This window comes from Arachis stenosperma, chromosome 1 (assembly GCF_014773155.1).
Source record: "Arachis stenosperma cultivar V10309 chromosome 1, arast.V10309.gnm1.PFL2, whole genome shotgun sequence".
NCBI lineage: Eukaryota > Viridiplantae > Streptophyta > Magnoliopsida > Fabales > Fabaceae > Arachis > Arachis stenosperma.
Window position 1 is genome coordinate 84,279,417 of NC_080377.1, and position 22,452 is coordinate 84,301,868.

The following is a 22,452-nucleotide window of genomic DNA, read 5'->3' on the forward strand; positions in this document are numbered from 1 at the left end:
TGAACAATTCAAGTATGTTGCCTTTTCTGTTGAGAAAGGTTTAATGTTTGAATCATATCTTTTCTTGTTAGGCAAGTCATTAATTTTTAAAATCAAATTTTTTAAAATCGTTTTCAAATCATATCTTTTCAATCATATCTTTTTTTTTAAAAAAAAACCATAATTTTTCAAACATATCTTTTTAATCACATCTTTTTCAAAAAGAGTTTTCAATCATTTTTTTTTCAAAATCTTTTTCAAAAATCACTTGATTTCTTTCCCACTTTTAGTTTTCGAAAATTATCAATCAATTTTTCAAAATGTTTTTAAAATCTTTTTAACTTAATTTTCGAAAAATCTCTTCCCCTCTTCTCACATCCTTCTATTTATGGAGTACCACTCCTTCTCCATGCACAATTCGAACTCTATCTGATTAAGTTTGAATTCTCTACCTCTTCCTTCTAATTTTCTTCTTCTCTGACACCTCAAGGAATCTCTATACTGTGACATAGAGGATTCCACATTTTCTTGTTCTCTTCTCTTTCATATGAGCAGGAACAAAGACAAAAGCATTCTTGTTGAAGCTGACCCTGAACCTGAAAGGACCTTAAAGCGAAAGCTAAGAGAAGCTAAGGCACAACTCCTTCTAGAGGACCTAACAGAGATCTTCAAAGAAGAAGACATGGCAGCCGAAAACAACAACAATGCAAACAATGCAAGGAAGGTGCTGGGTGACTTTACTGCACCTACTCCCGACTTCTATGGGAGAAGCATCTCTATCCCTGCCATTGGAGCAAACAACTTTGAGCTTAAGCCTCAATTAGTTTCTCTAATGCAATAGAATTACAAGTTCTATGGACTTCCATTGGAAGATCCTCATCAGTTCTTAGCTGAATTCTTTCAAATCTGTGACACTGTCAAGACTAATGGGGTTGACCCTGAGGTCTACAGACTTATGCTATTCCCTTTTGCTGTAAGAGACAGAGCTAGGACATGGTTGGACTCACAACCTAAAGAAAGCCTGGACTCATGGGAAAAGCTAGTCAATGCCTTCTTGGCAAAATTCTTTCCACCTCAAAAATTGAGTAAGCTTAGAGTGGAAGTCCAAACCTTCAGACAGAAGGATGGAGAATCCCTCTATGAAGCTTGGGAAAGATACAAACAATTGATCAGAAAATGTCCTTCTGACATGCTTTCTGAATGGAGCATCATAGGTATTTTCTATGATGGTCTCTCTGAACTATCCAAGATGTCTTTGGATAGCTCTGCTGGAGGATCTCTTCATCTGAAGAAGACGCCTACAGAAGCTCAAGAACTAATTGAAATGGTTGCAAATAACCAATTCATGTACACTTCTGAAAGGAATCCTGTGAACAATGGGACAAATCAGAAGAAAGGAGTTCTTGAGATTGATACTCTGAATGCCATTCTGGCTCAGAACAAGATATCGACTCAACAAGTCAATTTGATTTCTCAAAGTCTGTCTGGAATGCAAAATGCACCAAGCAGTACTAAGGATGCTTCATCTGAAGAAGAAGCTTATGATCCTGAGAACCCTTCAATGGAAGAGGTGAATTACATGGGAGAACCCTATGGAAACACCTATAATTTTTCATGGAGAAATCATCCAAATCTCTCATGGAAGGATCAACAGAGACCTCAACAAGGTTTCAACAACAATAATGGTGGAAGAAACAGGTTTAGCAATGGCAAGCCTTTTCCATCATCTTCTCAGCAACAGACAGAGAATTCTAAGCAGAACCACTCTGACTTAGCAACCATGGTCTCTGATCTAATCAAAACCACTCAAAGTTTCATGACTAAAACAAGGTCCTCCATTAGGAATTTGGAGGCACAAGTGGGACAGCTGAGCAAGAAAGTTACTGAACTCCCTCCTAGTACTCTCCCAAGCAATACAGAAAAAAATCCAAAAGGAGAGTGCAAGGCCATCAACATGGCCGAATTTGGAGAGGAAGGAGAGGCAGTGAACGCCACTGAGGAAGACCTCAATGGACGTCCACTGGCCTCCACTGAGTTCCCCAATGAGGAACCATGGGAATCTGAGGCTCAAAATGAGACCATAGAGATTTCATTAGACTTACTTCTGCCATTCATGAGCTCTGATGAGTATTCTTCCTCTGAAGAGGATGAGTATGTCAGTGAAGAGCAAGTTGCTAAATACCTTGGAGCAATCATGAAGCTAAATGACAAGTTATTTGGTAATGAGACTTGGGTGAATGAACCTCCTTTGCTCACCAAAGAACTGGATGACTTGTCTAGGCAGAAGTTACCTCAAAAGAGACAAGATCCTGGGAAGTTTTCAATACCTTGTACCATAGGCACCATGACCTTCAAGAAGGATCTGTGTGACCTAGGGTCAAGTGTAAACCTCATGCCTCTCTCTGTAATGGAGAAGCTAGGGATCTCTAAGGTACAAGCTGCAAGAATCTCACTAGAGATGGCAGACAATTCAAAGAAACAAGCCTATGGACTTGTAGAGAATGTTCTGGTAAAAGTTGAAGACCATTACATCCCTACTGATTTCATAGTCCTAGAGACTGGGAAGTGCATGGATGAATCTATCATCCTTGGCAGACCCTTCCTAGCCACAGCAAAGGCTGTGATTGATGTTGATGGAGGTGAACTGATCATTCAAGTGAATGAAGAATCCTTTATGTTTAAGGCTCAAGGATATCCCTCTGTCACCATGGAGAGGAAGCATGAAGAGCTTCTCTCAAATCAGAGTCAAACAGAGCCCCCCACAGTCAAACTCTAAGTTTGGTGTTGGGAGGCCACAACCAAACTCTAAGTTTGGTGTTGAACCCCCACATTCAAACTCTAAGTTTGGTGTTGGGAGGTTCCAACATTGCTCTGAGCATTTGTGAGGCTCCATGAGAGCCCTCTGTCAAGCTACTGACATTAAAGAAGCGCTTGTTGGGAGGCAACCCAATGTCATATTTTATCTATTTTCCTTTGTTATTTTATGTTTTCTGTAGGTTGATGATCATGAGAAGTCACAAAATCAATTGAAAAAGCAAAAACAGAATGAAAAATAGGAAGAAAAACAGCACACCCTGGAGGAAGAACCTACTGGCGTTTAAACGCCAGTAAGGCTAGCAGATGGGCGTTTAACGCCCAGTCTGGCACCATTCTGGGCGTTTAACGCCAGAAAGGGGCACCAGACTGGCGTTATACGCCAGGAAAGGGCAAGAACCTGGCGTTAAACGCCAGAAATGGGCACCAGCCCGGCGTTTAACGCCAGAATTGGCTCAAAACGCATTTTTGCATGCCATTTGGTGCAGGGATGACTTTTCCTTGACACCTTAGGATCTGTGGACCCCACAGGATCCCCACCAACCCCACTACCCTCTTTCTTCTTTACCCATTCACCAATCACCTCAATACCTCTTCCCCAAAAACCCTTCACCTATCAAATCCCATCTTTCTCTTCACCACTCACATCCATCCTTAATAAAACCACACCTACCTCACCATTCAAAATTCAAACCACTTTCCCTCCCAAACCCACCCATAATGGCCGAACCCTACCCCTCCCCTCACCCCTATATAAACCCATCTTCACTCCTTCATTTTCACACACCCTAAACACTACTTCTTCCCCCTTTTGGCCGAACCACACAACCTCCTCCATCTCCTCCATTTTCTTCTTCTTCTCCTCTATTCTTTCTTCTTTTGCTCGAGGACGAGCAAACCTTTTAAGTTTGGTGTGGTAAAAGCGTTGCTTTTTGTTTTTCCATAACCATTTATGGCATCCAAGGCCGGAGAAACCTCTAGAAAGAGGAAAGGGAAGGCAAAAGCTTCCACCTCCGAGTCATGGGAGATGGAGAGATTCATCTCAAGGGTAAATCAAGACCACTTCTATGAAGTTGTGGCCTTGAAGAAGGTGATCCCCGAGGTCCCTTTCAAACTCAAAAAGAGTGAATATCCGGAGATCCGACATGAGATTCGAAGAAGAGGTTGGGAAGTTCTTACCAACCCCATTCAACAAGTCGGAATCTTGATGGTTCAAGAGTTCTATGCCAATGCATGGATCACCAAGAGCCATGATCAAAGTGTGAACCCGAGCCCAACGAATTGGCTTACAATGGTTCGGGGGAAATACTTAGATTTTAGTCCGGAAAATGTGAGGTTAGCATTCAACTTGCCCATGATGCAAGGAGATGAACATCCTTACACAAGAAGGGTCAACTTTGATCAAAGGTTGGACCAAGTCCTCACTGACATTTCTGAAGAGGGCGCCCAATGGAAGAGAGATTCAAGAGGGAAGCCGGTTCAATTAAGAAGGCATGACCTCAAGCCCGTGGCTAGAGGATGGTTGGAGTTTATCCAACGCTCAATCATTCCCACTAGCAACCGGTCTTAAGTTACTCTAGACTGGGCCATCATGATCCATAGCATCATGATTGGAGAAGAAGTAGAAGTTCATGAGGTTATAACCCAAGAACTCTATAAGGTGGCGGACAAGTCCTCTACCTTAGCAAGGTTAGCCTTTCCTCATCTCATTTGTCACCTCTGTTATTCAGTAGGAGTTGACATAGAAGGAGACATCCTCATTGATGAGGACAAGCCCATCACTAAGAAAAGGATGGAGCAAACAAGAGACTTCTCTCATCATGAAATCCCTGAGATGCCTCAAGGGATGCACTTTCCTCCACAAAACTATTAGGAGCAAATCAACACCTCCCTAGGAGAATTGAGTTCCAACATGGGACAACTAAGGGTGGAGCACCAACAACATTCCATCCTCCTCCATGAAATTAGAGAAGATCAAAGAATCATGAGAGAGGAGCAACAAAGACAAGGAAGAGACATTGAGGAGCTCAAGCACTCCATAGGATCTTCAAGAGGAAGAATAAGACGCCATCATTAAGGTGGACCCGTTCTTTAATCTCCTTGTTCTTTACTTTTCTGTTTTTCGAAAATTATGCTTTATGTTTATCCATGTTTGTGTCTTATGATCATTAGTGTCTATGCCTTAAAGTTATGAATGTCCTATGAATCCATCACCTTTCTTGAATAAAAAATGTTCTTAATTGAAAAAAGAAAAGAATTGCATGAATTTCAGATTTTATAACAGATTAATTGTTTTGATGTGGTGGCAACACTTTTGTTTTCTGAATGTATGCTTAAACAGTGCATATGTCTTTTGAATTTGTGGTTCATGAATGTTGGCTCTTGAAAGAATGATGAAAAAGGAGACATGTTACTGAGGATCTGAAAAATCATAAAAATGATTCTTGAAGCAAGAAAAAGCAGTGAATACAAAAAAAATGAAAAAAAAAAGAAAGGGAAAAAGAAAGAAAAAGAAAGGAATAAAGTTGTGATCCAAGGCAAAAAGAGTGTGCTTAAGAACCCTGGACACCTCTAATTGGGGACTCTAGCAAAGCTGAGTCACAATCTGAAAAGGTTCACCCAATTATGTGTCTGTGGCATGTATGTATCCGGTGGTAATACTGGAAGACAGAGTGCTTTGGGCCACGGCCAAGACTCAATAAATCACTGTGTTCAAGAATCATCATACTTAACTAGGAGAATCAATAACACTATCTGGATTCTGAGTTCCTAAAGAAGCCAATCATTCTGAATTTCAAAGGATAGAGTGAGATGCCAAAACTATTCAGAGGCAAAAAGCTAAAAGCCCCGCTCATCTAATTAATACTGATCTTCATAGATGTTTTTGGAATTCATTGCATATTCTCTTCTTTTTATCTTATTTGATTTTTAGTTGCTTGAGGACAAGCAACAATTTAAGTTTGGTGTTGTGATGAGCGGATAATTTATACGCTTTTTGGCATTGTTTTTAGTATGTTTTTTTAGTATGATCTAGTCAATTTTTAGTATATTTTTATTAGTTTTTAGTTAAAATTCACTTTTCTGGACTTTACTATGAGTTTGTGTGTTTTTTTGTGATTTCATGTATTTTCTGGCTGAAATTGAGGGACCTGAGCAAAAATCTGATTCAGAGACTGAAAAGGACTGCAGATGCTGTTGGATTCTGACCTCCCTGCACTCGGAGTGGATTTTCTGGAGCTACAGAAGCCCAATTGGCGCGCTCTCCACGGCGTTGGAAAGTAGACATCCTGGGCTTTCCAGCAATATATGATAGTTCATACTTTGCCCAAGATTTGATGGCCCAAACCGGCGTTCAATGTCACCTTCAGAATTCCCAGCGTTAAACGCCGGAACTGGCACCAAAGTGGGAGTTAAACGCCCAAACTGGCACAAAAGCTGGCATTTAACTCCAAGAAGAGTCTCTACACGAAAATGCTTCAATGCTCAGCCCAAGCACACACCAAGTGGGCCCGGAAGTGGATTTTTAGGTCATTTACTCATCTCTGTATACCCTAGGCTACTAGTTCCCTATATATAGGACCTTTTACTATTGTATTTTCATCTTCTGATCTTTGGAATCTTTTGATCATTTTAGATCTCTAGATCATCTTTGGACATCTAGTTCTTAGATCATTTGGGGGCTGGCCTCACGGCCATGCCTAGACCTTGTTCTTATGTATTTTCAACGGTGGAGTTTCTACACACCATAGATTAAGGTGTGGAGCCCTGCTGTACCTCGAGTATTAATGCAATTACTATTGTTCTTCTATTCAATTCAGCTTGTTCTTGTTCCAAGATATCACTTGTTCTTCAACTTGATGAATGTGATGATCCGTGACACTCATCATCATTCTCACCTATGAACGTGTGACTGACAACCACCTCCGTTCTACCTTAGATTGAGTGAATATCTCTTGGATTCCTGATACACGATGCATGGTTGATCGCCTGACAACCGAGCGCTCGCCTGACAAACGAGCCAGCCATTCCGTGAGATCAGAGTCTTCGTGGTATAGGCAAGAACTGATGGCGGCATTCAAGAGAATCCGGAAGGTCTAACCTTGTCTGTGGTATTCTGAGTAGGATTCAATGATTGAATGACTGTGACGTGCTTCAAACTCCCGAGGGCGGGGCGTTAGTGACAGACGCAAAAGAATCACTGGATTCTATTCCGGCCTGATTGAGAACCGACAGATGGATAGCCGTGCCGTGACAGGGTGCGTTGAACATTTCCACTGAGAGGATGGGAGGTAGCCACTGACAACGGTGAAACCCTTGCATAAGCTTGCCATGGAAAGGAGTAAGAAGGATTGGATGAAGACAGTAGGAAAGCAGAGTGACGGAAGGGACCAAGCATCTCCATTCGCTTATCTGAAGTTCTCACCAATGAATTGCATAGGTATCTCTATCTTTATCTTTATGTTTTATTCATATATCACCCATACCCATTTGAGTCTGCCTGACTAAGATTTACAAGGTGACCATAGCTTGCTTCATACCAACAATCTCCGTGGGATCGACCCTTACTCGCGTAAGGTTTATTACTTGGACGACCCAGTGCACTTGCTGGTTAGTTGTGCGAAGTTGTAGTGATCACAATTTCGTGCACCAAGAAGCAAATATAGCAAAAATCATCATAACTGTATTATGATTACTGCTACTTCTTTTTTATCCGGTTTAAGATGTCAAGAAACTCTTTAAGAAAAATATAGGATAGAGAATCCATGTCCTTAATTTTCATAAGTTCACCCATACTATCCTTCTGTCATTCGCCAAATATGGAACAAATGCTAAAATCACTAGCACTTGTTCAACCACATACATTTCTTATGGTATCTCCTCAAAGATATCTATCTTCTAACTACATACACCTTTCTAGTACCTCCTCAACTACATCCTTCTTAATAATAACTCCTTATACCTATAGTTCACACCTTCTTATCTCCTTTCTTTTTTCAACCTCGACCCCTCTTCTGGCTTCCCTTTTCCTTGCCTTCTTCTTTCTTGTAAGTATGTCTGTCAGGTACTTAAAGGCTTTTTCTTCATAATCTATATACAGCCCCAGCTTTCTCCCTCTCTTCCACTTTCTACATGCCTCTACATTAATATATTTAAACCCATTCTCACTCGCTGAACAAAGCTCGATGTTATTACTTTCATTTATCACAACACATGAGTTATTTTCCTTCCTTTTTCTTGACATTATGATACCCCATTTTGGCTTCTTGGATAATTTCTCTTTTAACTTATTCCTCTTTCCATCTCTCTGATGTTTAGGCATCTTTAGTTATTTTTAGATTTCTTTTTTAATAGTTTTCTTAGGTTTGAATCAAAGTTCTTATATTTTTAGTGAAAGTTTTATCACTAATCATATGTTTGGAGATGTTTTAGAATGATTGTGTTTTCAGGATTTATTTTCTAGAAATTAGGATAAAAGGACAAGAAAACACAAGTATACTCGCAGGAAAAGGAAGAGAAGCTGACGCCAAGCCTCAAGAGTCCAAGCTGGGAGCCCAAACTCTCAAGCCCAGAGCCCCCTATTCCCAAGCTGGGCACCCAACCTCCAAGCTGGGCACCTGACGTTAGGATTTTTGCTAGTAAAGAATTTTATAAAGTCGCGTTGTAGATATAGTTTCTAAACCAACAAAAATCCCTTCGTGCAAACATTTTGGTTGTCACAAGTAATAAACCCCTAAATAAATTGATAACCGAAGTATTTAAACCTCGGGTCGTCTTCTCAAGGAATTGCAGGGAGGTATGTTCTTATTATTGGTTATGAGTTTTGTAAATTGGGGGTTTTAAGAATGAAGAACAATTATGATGAATACAAGTAAAATAAATGATTGACTGTAAAATAAGCTCTTGGCAAAGTATGAGAAATTAGAAGTCCTATCCTAGTTATCCTTATCAATGATGACGAAAATTGAATCTTAACTCCACTTAGTTAACCTCTGCTATTGCAAAGGAAGGTCAAGTGGCTAATTAGTTTGATCTTTAAATCCTTACTAATTCCTAAAAAAAGGTTGGGATTATAGAAGTTCAAGCTAATTAGTAAAGATAGCAGTCATCGATCACGTTGAGTTTGATAACTCAAGAGTTACTGATTTCCTAACCAAAGCCAAGAATGTGGAAAGCTGAATTGAAATCATAAATCTAGAAACATCTCAATAATGTATAATCCTAACATGAAAAGTTCATAAGCCAATTGGGCAACATAAATCAAATACCAATAAAAGCATTAAAGTATCTAAAATAAGAGATAAATATAAAGTAAAGGAAATATTGAACCTGATGAAGAGTCGAATTAAATCCTAATTTCTAAAAATCCTACCTAAATCCTAAGAGAGAGGAGAGAACCTCTCTCTCTAAAAACTACATCTAAATCCTAAAATTGTGAATTATGAAAAGCTTATTGAGTCTTTGCATGTTCCCTGACTTTAATCTGTGTTTCTAGGCCGAAAACTGGGTTGAAATGCGGCCCAGAATCTCTGACAGTGACTTTTTGTAATTCTGTAGATCGCGCACGTCACGCGTCCACGTCGTCCACGCGTTCGCGTCATTTAACATTTCTCGTACCACGCGTGCGCATCGTCCACGCTTTCGCGTCGTTCGTGCAGCTTCCAATCCGCGTGGTCGCGTCAGGCACGCGATCGCGTCACTCTGATTTCTTCCATTTTGCGCGGTCGCGTAAGCCAGGCGACCGCGTGACTTTTCGCTGGTCATCTCCTCAATTCCTTGTGTTCCTTCCATCTTTGCACACTTCCTCTTCATTCTCTAAGCCATTCCTGCCCTATGAAGCCTGAAAAACTTAACACACAGATTAAGGCATCGAATGGTAATAAGAGAGGATTAAAATTAGCTAAATTAAGACCAAAGAAGCATGTTTTCAATCATGTAATAATTTTAGGGAGGAAATATAAATGCATGCTTATTATATGAATAAGTGGGTAAAGACCATGATAAAACCACACAATTAAACACATTGTAAACCATAAAATAGTGGTTTATCAACCTCCCCACACTTAAACATTAGCATGTCCTCATGCTAAACTCAAGGAGACCAAATAAATGAGTAGGGAAAGGCAAGACTCATGCAATGCAACCTATGAATGTGAATGCAACTACACGCTAAAATGATTCTACCTACTTGGTGAAAAAGTAAATAAATCCTTGACGTTAGGATTTTTGCCAGTAAAGAATGTCATAAAAACAGTCGCGTTGTAGATATAGTCTCTAAACCGACAGAAATCCCTTCGTACAAACGTTTTGGTTGTCACAAGTAACAAACCCCTTTTTAAAATTGATAACCGAGTATTGAACCTCGGGTCGTCTTCTCAAGGAATTGCAGGGAGGTATGTTCTTATTATTGGCTATGGAGATTGTAAATTGGGGGTTTTGAGAATTTAGGCAATGGGCACAAGCATATTTTCAAAGCAATAAAAATAAATAAATAACTGTAAAATAAACTCTTGGCAAGGTATAAAGAACTAGGGGTCCTATCCCAGTTATCCTTATCAATTATGATGAGAATTGGATTCTTCTCCCACTTTGTTAACCTCTAACTATGAAGGTAAGTTAAGTGGATGAATTAATTCCAATTTTCAATCAACAATGAGTTTGATAAATCAAGAGTTACCAATTATTTAACCAAAGCCAAAAGGATAAAAACTAAATTTACTAGAATAATAATATCCTCAGATTGGGAATAATAAAAAGGAACAATCATAAACTGAAATGCTTCAAATATCATTAAATAAAATATTCAAATCTTAACATGGAAAAGTTGATAAGCCAATTAGGCAACATATCTAATACAAGCAATGAAGTATCTGAAAATAGGAAATAAATATAAAGTAAAAGAACAGTGAACCTGGGATCCAGAGTTACTCTTAAAACAAGAAGAAATCCTAAATCCTAAATCCTAATCCTAAAGAGAGAGAGGAGAGAACCCCTCTCAAAACTAATCTAAATCATGAGAAGTGAATTATGAGTGCATGATAATGAATGGATGCATTCCCCCACTTTATAGCCTCTAGTCTATGCCTTCTGGACTTGGATTTGGGCCAAAAAGGGTCTCAGAACTCATTATGAGCGTTTTCTGCAATTTCTGGTGCATGGCCTCTATCATGCGTCCGCGTGGGTCACGCGGTCGCGTCATTCGGAGCTTTTCCTTGCCACGCGGTCGCGTCAGTTATGCGACCGCATCATATACGTTCTGCTTAAGGCACGCGGTCGCGTCAGTCATGCGGCCGCGTCGCTACTGATTCGTCCTTGGCACGCGATCGCGTCGTCCATGCGATCGCGTGGATACCAGTTTCCTTAAAGCTCCGTTTTGCTTTCTCCTTTCCTTTTAGTATGTTTCCTTTTTCATCCTTTAAGTCATTTTGCCTTAGAAAATCTGAAACTACTCAACACACTAATCACGGCATGGAATGGAAATAAAGGTAATTAAAATAATTAATTTTCAAAGCTTAGGAAACATGTTTTTCACAATATGACATAATAAGGAAGGGAAAGTAAAACCATGCAATTAATTTGAATGAGTAGGTGAAGGATTATATAAATCACTCAATTTAAGCACAAAAGAACTCATGAAATATGGGTTTATCAATCCTTCAAGAATAAATATGAACTGGATTTCACTAATTCAAATCACAAAATACAATATAAGTAACTTGCAAGAAGAAGATAGCTCATGAAAGCAGGGAACATAGAATTAAGCATTGAACCCTTACTGGTAGTGTATATCACTCTAACTCTCAAGTGTCTAGGGTCAATTCTCTCAATTCTCTACTAATCCTGCTTTCTCTAGCTTGCTCTTCATCTAACAATCAACAAAAATTTAATGCACCAATACGCAAATCAAGATGTCTTTTAAGGGTTGTAATGGGGTTAGGGTCAAGGTAGGATTGTATTTGGCCAAGTGGACTAAAATTTGAATCCTTAATTAACATAAACTTTCCACCTAACTTAAGACAATCCATTTAATTAAAATGCAAAATCTAACTTCCCATTAACTGTGATTTCCACATGTTCATGCATCCTAAAATTGAGTTTAGTACATATGCATTGATACCAACACTCACTTTTGGGCATTTTGTTCCTTTCTTATTAATTGCTCTTTTCTGTTTCTTTTTCACTTTTTTTCTCTCAATGCATATGATTAAAGTATTGAATGCAATAATATGTGCTCAACCATTATTTTGCATATTTTCACTAAAATATACAACACCCAATTATTCAAACCAAATATTTTCAAACCCAACTTCCCCACACTTAAATCATGAGCACTTTTACTAGTCTAAGCTAACCAAGGATTCAAATTAAGGACATTATTATTTTCCGCTTAGAGTTAGTAATGAGCTAAAGTAAAGAACAAATGGGTATATTAGGCTCAAATTGGTTTGCAAAGGATAATGAAAGGGTAAGGCCATATGGGTATGTAAGCTTAGTGAAACAAGGGCCTCAATCATATCAGTGCATGCATACATCAAACAATGTAGATATAGAATTAAGCAAGACAAAGATCACAATTTTAGAGAGAAAAACACACACCAAAAATAAAATATTAGTTGATAAAATGCAACCAATCAAATAGGCTCAAAATCTCACTGGTTTTGTGTGTTCGAGCTTTAAACCATGTTGCAAAATAAGATTTCTTCAAACAAGTTTTTCAAAAAGTTTTATTCAAATTAGTGAAATACTATAAAAATTTCTTGAAAAAGAAAATATTACTTTAACCAAGTGGTAAAATATGCCCAAAAAAAAAACAAACGTGCAATCAAACATGCAAATGCAACAATGAAAAACAAAAACTGGTGTTGAGAAGGGACTAACTAACCCATGGAGATCGGTATCGACCTCCCCACACTTAAAGATTGCACCGTCCTCGGGGCATGCTGAGATGTACAGGTGGGCGGGTGCTGTGGTTCCTCAGATGATGCTCGTTGTAGAGTCTTTTTCTTTACTCTTCCCAGTGGCCAGCCTGAAAAAGGGAGAAGAGAAAGGGACATGAAGTCAAAGGGACAGAGCAAAGAGGATGGTGGTACGAGTGATAATCATGCCAAGTAAGAAAAATAGTGAATGAAAGACATGGTTGCGATTCCATGTGATCAGTTCATCAATGGAAATATAGCAAGGCATGGGGAGTATTCGATGCAAGATGTTTATTAGCATGCCGGCAAGGGCATGAGTAGCATAGATCAAGCATCAAAAGTCTAGATGTATTATTAGTCGTGAGAGACTAACAATAACGTTTGTATTGACAGTTATATTTAATTAATAAAATAGTAAAGGAAATTTGTGAAAAGAAAGCATTGAATAATAGAATAGAATAATGTAGAAAAGTGCATAATGCCATACGGGCATTTTCACAAACACATAGCATGCATGGTAAATAAGCTATTTGAAAGTATTAAATTAAACATGCAAGCAACCCTTTAAAAAGTAATATATAATTGTCACATAATCCACAAAAATATAGAAAAAATAATGACCCAAATAAAATTCCAACACCAATAAAAATAATGCAATGAATGAAAGTATACAATTAAGTAAAAGAAAATGAAAGATAAAAAAAATGAGAAGGGAAAGAAGGGAAGAAGAAGTAAGTAAGAAAGGAGGGAGGAAAATTAGGATTGGGGAAGAGAAAGATAAGATATTTTGGTAATTTAGGTTGAGCTGTGCGGCGCAAGCAACGCGACCGCGTGGGGCACGCATTCGCGCGATTGCGCTTTAATTCAGTTGATGCGGTCACGTCGGTCACGCGGTCGTGTGACCCATGTTATGCTTCTGGCGCGAGTGCAGCCTCGTGCCTACACAACTCTCTGTTCGAATTTATATATTTGCCAAATTTGGGGTGACGCGATCGCGTGGGGCAAGCGATCGCGTGAGTGGACTTCAGAAAGGAATGACGCGGACGCATCGGCGACGCGGTCGTGTGATAGGGATTGTGCGTCCAGCACCAATCTAGCATCACTCTCGCACAATAATTCGTTGTGCACCCTTTTTACGTCGAAAATCAGGGCACGCGGTCGCGTGGGAGGCCATTATTCCCATGTGACGCGGACGCGTCAGCGACGCGATCGCGTGGGACGATTTGGGCCACTGGCACGCCTCCAGCCACGCTTCAGCGTGACTCTCTGTTCGTTTTTATTTTCTTCCCTCTCCTTTCGACGCGGACGCGTCGCTGATGCGGTCACGTCACGTGGCATTTTTTTTTAATATGCAGTATGCAGAATGCAAAATGATATGAATGTTATGAGTAATTCCAGGTTCAGTGAAAAACTTAAAATCAAATAAAACTAAATAAAAATGAAAAAGGAACGATCATACCATGGTGGGTTGTCTCCCACCTAGCACTTTTAGTTAAAGTCCTTAAGTTGGACAATTGAGGAACTTTCTGTTATGGCGGCTTGTGCTTGAACTCAACCAGAAATCTTCACCAATGTTTGGAGTTCCAGTAGCCTCCGGGGTCCCAAACAAGGCACAGAAAGCCTTCAAGCCAGTTAAAGCAAGTGACAAGGCCCCAAGAGTGTTGATTTCTAGATTGAATTCTGGGGTCCCAAATCTTGCTTTTGCACCTGTCTTCTTGTTGAGCAATATTGTTCCATCCGGGTGGCAAACAGTCTGAATTCTCACTGAAGCAGCCAGAAAACTTCCTAGACCCATTCAGTTGAGCTCTAAACCAACCTTTGCGTTTAAATGTTGAGCACACAACCATGTTGAACCTTACAGGATAAATCTTATCACTGACCATCTTCCTCTTACTCTTTATGCCACAAAGAGCTCTAAGTTGACCATCCGTCTCCAGTAGCCCATATTCAAGTGGGGTTAGAAAGCTAAGGGATATGAATTTTACCCACTTGAATGTTGTGAAGGATGATGGCAACTTAGGGGGAGGTATTTTTAATGAAATTGTAAGCTCTACTCCCTTGTGCTCTTTGACAACTTCCATCTCTTTGCAAACTTCTTTGAATTCAACCTCTTCCTCTTGGTAGCTTTCTTCTAACTCAAACTCTTCTTCATTGCGCACCAAGGGCATGGGAGGTTGTGCCTCTTTTTCTTGAATCTCCATCTCTTGATTAACCTCTTCCAAGTCTTCTATTATGACATGCCTTGGAGGTTGTACACCCTCCTCAACATCAATTTCAAATACCTTGGAAGGAGGCTTTATGACTTGAATTTCCCATGGAGGTTCTGCATCTCCTAAGTCTGTAACCGCTTCTTCCTCTTCAACAATTATGGCTTCCTCCACTTGTTCTAGTACAAAGTCATGCTCCTTACTGTCCACTGGAGTTTCTAGTGTCTCCTTCATGCTACGTTCTTCATTAGATTCTCCACATGAAGCCATGGGGGTTCCTTGAGTGTCTGAACGTCTAGAAGGTAATTGATTTATTGCTTGCTCCAATTGATGAAGGGTTGCATGAAATTGATCTACTATTCCCTTGAGACAATCCATTGACTCTTGTTCCATTTTAATAGCATAACTGGGATCATCTTGCTCTTGGATTGATGGATGTGGGTGCTCTTCCATGGATGGTGGTGATGGGATGGGTGGTGATGAAATGGGTAGATCATTATATGGTTGAAAAGAAAGTGTACTAGAGCTTGAGGGTTGATTGTTGAAGGTATTCGGTGGTCCGATTTGGGTGACCAGAGCTTGTATAGTAGAGTTTAAATTGGCAAATACTTTCTCCATGGAGGTTTGAGGTGGATAGGAGGGTTCATTTTGATAACGATAAGGAGATGGTGTATATTGCCGTGGTGGTTCTATGTATGGTTCATTTGGCTCATAAGGTGGTTGTTATGGTGGATATGGATTAGGGTCATACGGAGGTGTTTGGTGGAAAGGAGCTTGTGAGTATGGTGGTTCAAAATTATATTGAGGAGGAGGGGGTTCATAGGCATATGGTGGGTCTTGTTGGTAGTCAAAAGAGGGCTCATCATAGCCATTGCCTTGATATGCATCACATAATGGTTGTTGATAGTCCATTGGAGGTGGTTGTTTCCATGAGGGTTGATCAAATCCTTGTGGCTCCTCTCATCTTTGATTGTTCCAACCATGGTGCATGTTGTCATTATAATCTCCTCTTCCTGTAACATAATTATAACCAGACTCATAGCCAAAGGGGTGAGAGTTCATAGTAGTGAGAGATAATAAAAACAAAAACTAACAAAAAAGGAAAAAAAAATTTTGAAAAATATTTACAATAACCAATAATAAGGCACACGTTTGCAATTCCCCAGCAACGGCGCCATTTTGACGTTAGGATTTTTGCTAGTAAAGAATTTTATAAAGTCGCGTTGTAGATATAGTTTCTAAACCAACAAAAATCCCTTCGTGCAAACGTTTTGGTTGTCACAAGTAACAAACCCCTAAATAAATTGATAACCGAAGTATTTAAACCTCGGGTCGTCTTCTCAAGGAATTGCAGGGAGGTATGTTCTTATTATTGGTTATGAGTTTTGTAAATTGGGGGTTTTAAGAATGAAGAACAATTATGATGAATGACAAGTAAAATAAATGATTGACTGTAAAATAAACTCTTGGCAAAGTATGAGAAATTAGAATTCCTATCCTAGTTATACTTATCAATGATGACGAAAATTGAATCTTAACTCCACTTAGTTAACCTCTGCTGTTGCAAAGGAAGGTCAAGTAGCTAATTAGTTTGATCTTTAAATCCTAGTTAATTCCTAAGAAAAGGTTGGGATTATAGAAGTTCAAGCTAATTAGTAAAGATAGCGGTCATCGATCATGTTGAGTTTGATAACTCAAGAGTTACTGATTTCCTAACCAAAGCCAAGAATGTGGAAAGCGGAATCATAAATCTAGTTACTTTTAGGGATGTTTTCATTAGTTTTTATGCTAAATTCACATTTCTGAATTTTACTATGAGTTTGTGTGTTTTTCTGTGATTTTAGGTATTTTCTGGCTGAAATTGAGGGACCTGAGCAAAACTCTGATAAAAGGCTGACAAAGGACTGCTGATGCTGTTAGAATCTGACCTCCCTGCACTCAAAATAGATTTTCTGGAGCTACAAAACTTTAAATGGCGCGCTCTCAATGGCGTTGGAAAGTAAACATCAAAAACTTTCCAGAAATATATAATAGTTCATACTTTATTTGGGAATTGACGACGTAAACTGGCGCTCAACGCCAGTTCCATGCTGCATTCTGGAGCCAAATGCCAGAAACACGTCACGAACCAGAGTTGAACGCCCAAAACACGTTACAACTTGGTGTTCAACTCCAAAAGAAGCCTCAGCTCATGGATAAATCAAGCTCAGCCCAAACATACACCAAGTGGGCCCCGGAAGTGGATTTATGCATCAATTACTTACTTCTGTAAACCCTAGTAGCTAGTTTATAATAAATAGAACTTTTTTCAAGTGTATTAGACATCTTTGGATGATTAGTTCTTAGATCTTGGGGACTGGCCATTTGGCCATGCCTAAACCTTTCACTTATGTATTTTCAACGGTGGAGTTTCTACACACCATAGATTAAGGGTGTGGAGCTCTGCTGTACCTCAAGTTTTAATGCAATTACTATTATTTTCTATCCAATTTGATTTATTCCTGTTCTAAGATATTCGTTGCACTTCAACTTGATGAATGTGATGATCCGTGACACTCATCATCATTCTCATCAATGAACGCGCGTGATTGACAACCACTTCCGTTCTACCTTAGACCGGGCGCATATCTCTTGGGTTCCTTAATTAGAATCTTCGTGGTATAAGCTAGAATTGATAGCGGCATTCATGGGAATCCGGAAAGTTTAACCTTGTCTGTTGTATTCCGAGTAGGATTCTGGGATTGAATGACTGTGACGAGCTTCAAACTCCTGAAGGCTGGGCGTTAGTGATAAACGCAAAAGAATCACTGGATTCTACTCCAACCTGATTGAGAACCGACAGATGATTAGTCGTGCTGTGACAGAGCATTTCGACCTTTTTCACTGAGAGGATGGGATGTAGCCATTGACAACGGTGATGCCCTACATACAGCTTGCCATGGAAAGGAGTAAGAAGGCTTGGATGAATGTAATAAGAAAGTAGAGATTCGGAAGGAACACAGCACCTCCATGCACCTATCTGAAATTCCCACCATTGGATTACATGAGTAACGTTATCTTTATTTCCTGTCTATTTTATTTATCTTCTAAATATCTAATCCAATTACATTTGAATCCGCCTGACTGGGATTTACAAGATGACCATAGCTTGTTTCATACCAACAATCTCTGTGGGATCGACCCTTACTCACGTAAGGTATTACTTGGATGACCCAGTACACTTGCTGATTAGTTGTGCGAAGTTGTGAAGTTATGTTTCGACCATGGTATTATGCACCAGGTTTTGGCGCCATTACCAGGGACAATCAATTTCGAACAACAATTTAAGCATGAGTAATAATTTCGCTCACCAAGTTTTTAATGGTGGGAATTTCAGATAGGCGTATGGAGATGCTGTGCTCCTTCTGAATCTCTGCTTTCCTACTGCTTTCTTCCAATTTTTATCACTCCTTTCTATGGCAAGCTGTATGTAGGGCATCACCGTTGTCAATGGCTACATCCCATCCTCTCAGTGAAAAAGGTCCAAATGTGATGAGCGGATAATTTATACGCTTTTTGGCATTGTTTTTAGTGTGTTTTGAGTATATTTTAATTAGTTTTTATTATATTTTTATTAGTTTTTAGTTAAAATTTACTTTTCTGGACTTTACTATGAGTTTGTGTGTTTTTCTGTGATTTCAAGTATTTTCTGGCTGAAATTGAGGGTCCTGAGCAAAAATCTGATTCAGAGGCTGAAAAGGACTGCAGATGCTGTTAGATTCTGACCTCCCTGCACTCGAAGTGGATTTTCTGGAGCTACAGAAGCCCAATCGGCGCGCTCTCAATGGAGTTGGAAAGTAGACATCCTGGGCTTTCCAGCAATGTAAAATAGTTCATACTTTGCCCGAGATTTGATGGCCCAAATCGGCGTTGCAAATCAGCTTCAGAATTCCTAGCGTTTAACGCTGGAACTGGCATAAAATTGGAGTTAAACGCCCAAACTGGCATAAAAGCTGGCGTTTAACTCCAGAAAAAGTCTCTACACATGAAAGCTTCAATGCTCAGCCCAAGCACACACCAAGTGGACCCCAGAAGTGGATTTTTACGTCATTTACTCATTTCTGTGTACCCTAGGTTACTAGTTCACTATTAATAGGATCTTTTGACATTGTATCTGTACCTGATGACACATTACACGTTTCTCATTATACAGCATGAGTCTCTAAACCCCATGGTTGGGGGTGAGGAGCTCTGCTGTGTCTTGATGGATTAATGCAATTACTACTGTTTTTCATTCAATCATGCTTGCTTCCATTCTAAGATATCACTTGTTCTTAAACCTGATGAATGTGATGATCCGTGACACTCATCATCATTCTCAACTATGAACGTGTGCCTGACAACCACCTCCGTTCTACCTTAGATTGAGTAGATATCTCTTGGATTCTTTAATCGGAATCTTCGTGGTATAAGCTAGAATTGATGGCAGCATTCAAGAGAATCCGGAAAGTCTAAACCTTGTCTGTGGTATTCTGAGTAGGGTTCAAGGATTGAATGACTGTGATGAGCTTCAAACTCCTGAGGGCTGGGCGTTAGTGACAGACGCAAAAGAATCACTGGATTCTATTCCGACCCGATTGAGAACCGACAGATGATTAGCCGTGCTGTGACAGAGCGTGTTGAACATTTTCACTGAGAGGATGGGAGGTAGCCATTGACAACGGTGAAACCCTACATACAGCTTGCCATGGAAGGAGCCTTGCGTGTTTGAAGAAGAAGACAGTAAGAAAGCAGAGGTTCAGAAGACAGAGCATCTCCAAAACCTCAAACTGTTTCCCATTACTGCAAAACAAGTACTTATTTCATGTTCTTTTGCTTTTTACAATCAACCCTGATAATTATTGATATCCTGACTAAGAGTTACAAGATAACTATAGCTTGCTTCAAGCCGACAATCTCCGTGGGATCGACCCTTACTCACGTAAGGTATTACTTGGACGACCCAGTGCACTTGCTGGTTACTTGTGCGGGATTGCAAAAGTGTGATTGCAATTTCGTGCACCAAGTTTTTGGCGCCGTTGCCGGGGATTGTTCGAGTTTGGACAACTGACGGTTTATCTTGTTGCTTAGATTAGGACTGTTTTATTTTTGTTGGTTTAGAGTCTTTTATTTGATTTTAGTTTCATATTTTAAGTTTGGTGTCTTCCTTGTGTTTTCCTTTAAGTTTTCGAAAATTTGTGTTTGATTTTCTAAAAATTTTAAGTTTGGTGTCTTTTGTGCTTTGATTCACTTAAAAAATTTTCAAAAATTTGTTCTTGGTGTTCATCTTGACCTTCAAAGTGTTCTTGGTGTTCATCTTGACATTCAAAGTTTTCTTGTTTGTTCTCTTTGTTTTGATCTAAAATTTTTAAGTTTAGTGTCTTTTTGTTGTTTTTCTCTTTCCTCATTAAAATTTAAAAATCAAAAAAATATCCTTTCCTTATTTTCTTTTAGTTTTCGAAATTTTGCATTAATTTAGTCAAAGTTTTTCAAAATCATATCTTTTTTTTAGTCAAGTCAAAATTCTAATCTCAAAAATTGATCTTTTCAAATCTTTTTCAAAAATCAAATCTTTTTAATTGCAATCATATTTTCAATCATATCTTTTTAATTGCTAATTCCAAAATCTTTTTAATTAACTAATTGATTTAGTTTTCAATTTGCTTTGATCTTATTTTCTTTCAGTTTTCAAAATTTTATTTATTTTCCGTTTATTTTTTTTTTCTTTCGGTCACTTTTAATAAAAAAAATATTTTACTTTACTTGTAAATTCATATCATATTCCCTTTCTCCATTATGGACTTAAGTGGAATTGAACAGTCCAGAAGGACTCTGGGGTCATATGCTAACCCCATTACAGCTGCATGTGGGAGTAGCATTTGTATACCTCCCATTAAAGCAAGCAACTTTGAGCTAAATCCTCAACTCATTATCATGGTGCAGCAAAATTGCCAGTATTCCGGTCTTCCACAGGAAGAACCTACTGAGTTTCTGGCACAATTCTTACAACTTGCTGACACAGTACGTGATAAAGAGGTGGATCAGGATGTCTACAGATTATTACTGTTTCCATTTGCTGTAAAAGATCAAGCTAAGAGGTGGTTGAATAACCAACCTACAGCAAGCATAAAGACATGGAAACAGTTATCAGACAAATTCCTGAATCAATTTTACCCTCCAAAAAGGATGACACAGCTAAGGCTAGACATCCAAGGCTTTAAACAAGAGGATAATGAATCCCTTTATAATGCCTGGGACAGGTATAGAGGTATGCTAAGAAAATGCCCCTCTGAAATGTTTTCAGAGTGGGTACAGTTAGACATCTTCTACTATGGGCTTACAGAAAAAGCTCAGATGTCTCTAGACCACTCAGCTGGTGGATCTATACATATGAGGAAGACGATTGAAGAGGCTCAAGAGCTTATAGATACTATTGCTAGAAATCAACATTTGTACTCTAGCAATGAGTTCTCTACAAAAGAAGAAGTTATGGAAGTAGCCACTGATCCTAATCCTCAAGAACAAATGGTTGAGCTTAATCAGCAATTACACCTGATGACAAAACAGTTAGCAGAATTTAAAGAAATGCTCCAAGAAACTAAAATTGCTAACAAGAACATAGAATCACAGTTGAATCAGGCAAAACAGCAGTTATCTAAACAGATAACAGAAGAATGCCAAGCAGTTCGACTAAGGAGTGGGAAGACATTGAATAACACTGCTCAAAGTAGCAAAAAGCCAATAAAGGAACAATTGACAAAGGATAACCAAACCACTGTCCAAAATCCCTCTGAGGACAGTAAGAGCCTAGAGAGGAATACTCTTGGCGTTTAAACGCCAGAAAAGGGGGGAAAGCTGGCGTTAAACGCCCATTCCCTACCCAGTTCTGGCGTTCAAACGCCATAAAAGGGGAAAAAGTTGGCGTTAAACGCCCATTCTTCACCCAATCCTGGCGTTCAAACGCCAATGGGGAATCAGACACCTGAGAGTGTTGATAGTAACCCCTCTAAAAAGGCTTCTCTAACCACCCTTGTAAGGAATAAACCTGCAGCAACTAAGGTTGAAGAATATAAAGCCAAGATGCCTTATCCTCAAAAACTTCGCCAAGCAGAACAGGATAAGCAATTTGCCCACTTTGCAGACTATCTAAGGACTCTTGAAATAAAGATTTCGTTTGCAGAGGCACTTGAGCAAATACCTTCTTATGCTAAGTTCATGAAAGAGATCTTAAGTCATAAGAAGGATTGGAGAGAAACTGAAAAAGTGTTTCTCACTGAAGAATGCAGTGCAGTCATTCTGAAAAGCTTACCAGAAAAGCTTCAAGATCCAGGAAGCTTTATGATACCATGCACATTAGAGGGTACTTGTACCAAGAAAGCTCTATGTGATCTTGGGGAAAGTATCAACCTAATACCTGCATCCACTATCAGAAAGCTCGGCTTGACTGAAGAGGTCAAACCAACCCGGATATGTCTTCAACTTGCTGATGGCTCCATTAAATACCCATCAGGCATAATTGA

General features: G+C 39.2%; 1 non-coding gene across 1 annotated transcript; it reads right to left on the minus strand.

Moving 5' to 3' along the window:
• Positions 1-1,066: 1,066 nt before the first annotated feature.
• Positions 1,067-1,174, minus strand: LOC130956084 (small nucleolar RNA R71). Its single transcript, XR_009076999.1, has one exon. It is a non-coding gene; the product is annotated as a small nucleolar RNA R71 (small nucleolar RNA).
• Between the last annotated feature and the right edge of the window lie 21,278 nt (positions 1,175-22,452).